The following is a 4,708-nucleotide window of genomic DNA, read 5'->3' on the forward strand; positions in this document are numbered from 1 at the left end:
AGCTAGTTCAAGCTAACTCAAGCTAGCTAAAGCTAAGACAAGCTAACTCAAGCTAACTCAAGCTAACTCAAGCTAACTCAAGCTAACTCAAGCTAACTCAAGCTAGTTCAAGCTAACTCAAGCTAACTCAAGCTAACTCAAGCTAGCTAAAGCTAACTCAAGCTAACTCAAGCTAACTCAAGCTAACCCGAGCTAACTCAAGCTAACTCAAGGTAGCTAAAGCTAGTTCAAGCTAGCTCAAGCTAGCTAAAGCTAAGACAAGCTAACTCAAGCTAACTCAAGCTAACTCAAGCTAACTCAAGCTAGTTCAAGCTAACTCAAGCTAGCTAAAGCTAACTCAAGCTAACTCAAGCTAACTCAAGCTAGCTCAAGCTAACTCAAGCTAGTTCAAGCTAACTCAAGCTAGCTAAAGCTAACTCAAGCTAACTCAAGCTAACTCAAGCTAGCTCAAGCTAACTCAAGCTAACTCAAGCTAACTCAAGCTAACCCGAGCTAACTCAAGCTAACTCAAGGTAGCTAAAGCTAGTTCAAGCTAGCTCAAGCTAGCTAAAGCTAAGACAAGCTAACTCAAGCTAACTCAAGCTAACTCAAGCTAACTCAAGCTAGTTCAAGCTAACTCAAGCTAGCTAAAGCTAACTCAAGCTAACTCAAGCTAACCCGAGCTAACTCAAGCTAGCTCAAGCTAACCCAAGCTAGCTAAAGCTAACTCAAGCTAACTCAAGCTAATTCAAGCTAACTCAAGCTAACTCAAGCTAACTCAAGCTAACTCAAGCTAGCTAAAGCTAACTCAAGCTAACTCAAGCTAACTCAAGCTAACCCGAGCTAACTCAAGCTAACTCAAGGTAGCTAAAGCTAGTTCAAGCTAACTCAAGCTAGCTAAAGCTAAGACAAGCTAACTCAAGCTAACTCAAGCTAACTCAAGCTAACTCAAGCTAACTCAAGCTAGTTCAAGCTAACTCAAGCTAACTCAAGCTAACTCAAGCTAGCTAAAGCTAACTCAAGCTAACTCAAGCTAACTCAAGCTAACCCGAGCTAACTCAAGCTAACTCAAGGTAGCTAAAGCTAGTTCAAGCTAGCTCAAGCTAGCTAAAGCTAAGACAAGCTAACTCAAGCTAACTCAAGCTAACTCAAGCTAGTTCAAGCTAACTCAAGCTAGCTAAAGCTAACTCAAGCTAACTCAAGCTAACTCAAGCTAGCTCAAGCTAACTCAAGCTAGTTCAAGCTAACTCAAGCTAGCTAAAGCTAACTCAAGCTAACTCAAGCTAACTCAAGCTAACTCAAGCTAGCTAAAGCTAACTCAAGCTAACTCAAGCTAACCCGAGCTAACTCAAGCTAGCTCAAGCTAACCCAAGCTAGCTAAAGCTAACTCAAGCTAACTCAAGCTAATTCAAGCTAACTCAAGCTAACTCAAGCTAACTCAAGCTAACTCAAGCTAGCTAAAGCTAACTCAAGCTAACTCAAGCTAACTCAAGCTAACCCGAGCTAACTCAAGCTAACTCAAGGTAGCTAAAGCTAGTTCAAGCTAACTCAAGCTAGCTAAAGCTAAGACAAGCTAACTCAAGCTAACTCAAGCTAACTCAAGCTAACTCAAGCTAACTCAAGCTAACTCAAGCTAGTTCAAGCTAACTCAAGCTAACTCAAGCTAACTCAAGCTAGCTAAAGCTAACTCAAGCTAACTCAAGCTAACTCAAGCTAACCCGAGCTAACTCAAGCTAACTCAAGGTAGCTAAAGCTAGTTCAAGCTAACTCAAGCTAGCTAAAGCTAAGACAAGCTAACTCAAGCTAACTCAAGCTAACTCAAGCTAACTCAAGCTAACTAAAGCTAGTTCAAGCTAACTCAAGCTAGCTAAAGCTAACTCAAGCTAACTCAAGCTAACTCAAGCTAGCTCAAGCTAACTCAAGCTAGTTCAAGCTAACTCAAGCTAGCTAAAGCTAACTCAAGCTAACTCAAGCTAACTCAAGCTAACTCAAGCTAGCTAAAGCTAACTCAAGCTAACTCAAGCTAACCCGAGCTAACTCAAGCTAGCTCAAGCTAACCCAAGCTAGCTAAAGCTAACTCAAGCTAACTCAAGCTAATTCAAGCTAACTCAAGCTAACTCAAGCTAACTCAAGCTAACTCAAGCTAGCTAAAGCTAACTCAAGCTAACTCAAGCTAACTCAAGCTAACCCGAGCTAACTCAAGCTAACTCAAGGTAGCTAAAGCTAGTTCAAGCTAACTCAAGCTAGCTAAAGCTAAGACAAGCTAACTCAAGCTAACTCAAGCTAACTCAAGCTAACTCAAGCTAACTCAAGCTAACTCAAGCTAGTTCAAGCTAACTCAAGCTAACTCAAGCTAACTCAAGCTAGCTAAAGCTAACTCAAGCTAACTCAAGCTAACTCAAGCTAACCCGAGCTAACTCAAGCTAACTCAAGGTAGCTAAAGCTAGTTCAAGCTAACTCAAGCTAGCTAAAGCTAAGACAAGCTAACTCAAGCTAACTCAAGCTAACTCAAGCTAACTCAAGCTAACTAAAGCTAGTTCAAGCTAACTCAAGCTAGCTAAAGCTAACTCAAGCTAACTCAAGCTAACTCAAGCTAGCTCAAGCTAACTCAAGCTAGTTCAAGCTAACTCAAGCTAGCTAAAGCTAACTCAAGCTAACTCAAGCTAACTCAAGCTAACTCAAGCTAGCTAAAGCTAACTCAAGCTAACTCAAGCTAACCCGAGCTAACTCAAGCTAGCTCAAGCTAACCCAAGCTAGCTAAAGCTAACTCAAGCTAACTCAAGCTAATTCAAGCTAACTCAAGCTAACTCAAGCTAACTCAAGCTAACTCAAGCTAGCTAAAGCTAACTCAAGCTAACTCAAGCTAACTCAAGCTAACCCGAGCTAACTCAAGCTAACTCAAGGTAGCTAAAGCTAGTTCAAGCTAACTCAAGCTAGCTAAAGCTAAGACAAGCTAACTCAAGCTAACTCAAGCTAACTCAAGCTAACTCAAGCTAACTCAAGCTAGTTCAAGCTAACTTAATGAAGTTAACCCAAGCTAACTTGGGTTAATGAAGTCAAACTCAAGCTAACCCGAGCTAACTCAAGCTAACTCAAGCTAATTCAAGCTAACTCAAGCTAACTCAAGCTAATTCAAGCTAACTCAAGCTAATTCAAGCTAACTCAAGCTAGCTCAAGCTAACTCAAGCTAACCCAAGCTAACTTAAGCTAGCTTAAGCTAATTAAAGCTAATTAAAGCTAACTCAAGCTAACCCAAGCTAACTTAAGCTAGCTCTAGCTGGCTGCCACTGTTAGGCCATTTGGGAGCGCTTTTCTCGCACTCTGATTGGCTGCCACTGTTAGGCCATTTGGGAGCGCTTTTCTCGCACTCTGATTGGCTGCCACTGTTAGGCCATTTGGGAGCGCTTTTCTCGCACTCTGATTGGCTGCCACTGTTAGGCCATTTGGGAGCGCTTTTCTCGCACTCTGATTGGCTGCCACTGTTAGGCCATTTGGGAGCGCTTTTCTCGCACTCTGATTGGCTGCCACTGTTAGGCCATTTGGGAGCGCTTTTCTCGCACTCTGATTGGCTGCCACTGTTAGGCCATTTGGGAGCGCTTTTCTCGCACTCTGATTGGCTGCCACTGTTAGGCCATTTGGGAGCGCTTTTCTCGCACTCTGATTGGCTGCCACTGTTAGGCCATTTGGGAGCGCTTTTCTCGCACTCTGATTGGCTGCCACTGTTAGGCCATTTGGGAGCGCTTTTCTCGCACTCTGATTGGCTGCCACTGTTAGGCCATTTGGGAGCGCTTTTCTCGCACTCTGATTGGCTGCCACTGTTAGGCCATTTGGGAGCGCTTTTCTCGCACTCTGATTGGCTGCCACTGTTAGGCCATTTGGGAGCGCTTTTCTCGCACTCTGATTGGCTGCCACTGTTAGGCCATTTGGGAGCGCTTTTCTCGCACTCTGATTGGCTGCCACTGTTAGGCCATTTGGGAGCGCTTTTCTCGCACTCTGATTGGCTGCCACTGTTAGGCCATTTGGGAGCGCTTTTCTCGCACTCTGATTGGCTGCCACTGTTAGGCCATTTGGGAGCGCTTTTCTCGCACTCTGATTGGCTGCCACTGTTAGGCCATTTGGGAGCGCTTTTCTCGCACTCTGATTGGCTGCCACTGTTAGGCCATTTGGGAGCGCTTTTCTCGCACTCTGATTGGCTGCCACTGTTAGGCCATTTGGGAGCGCTTTTCTCGCACTCTGATTGGCTGCCACTGTTAGGCCATTTGGGAGCGCTTTTCTCGCACTCTGATTGGCTGCCACTGTTAGGCCATTTGGGAGCGCTTTTCTCGCACTCTGATTGGCTGCCACTGTTAGGCCATTTGGGAGCGCTTTTCTCGCACTCTGATTGGCTGCCACTGTTAGGCCATTTGGGAGCGCTTTTCTCGCACTCTGATTGGCTGCCACTGTTAGGCCATTTGGGAGCGCTTTTCTCGCACTCTGATTGGCTGCCACTGTTAGGCCATTTGGGAGCGCTTTTCTCGCACTCTGATTGGCTGCCACTGTTAGGCCATTTGGGAGCGCTTTTCTCGCACTCTGATTGGCTGCCACTGTTAGGCCATTTGGGAGCGCTTTTCTCGCACTCTGATTGGCTGCCACTGTTAGGCCATTTGGGAGCGCTTTTCTCGCACTCTGATTGGCTGCCAGTGTTAGGCCATTTGGGAGCGCTTTTCTCGCACTCTGATTGGCTGCCAGT

Source organism: Convolutriloba macropyga, unplaced genomic scaffold (genome assembly GCF_964194025.1).
Source record: "Convolutriloba macropyga unplaced genomic scaffold, txConMacr16.3 SCAFFOLD_5382, whole genome shotgun sequence".
Taxonomy (NCBI): Eukaryota; Metazoa; Xenacoelomorpha; order Acoela; family Convolutidae; genus Convolutriloba; species Convolutriloba macropyga.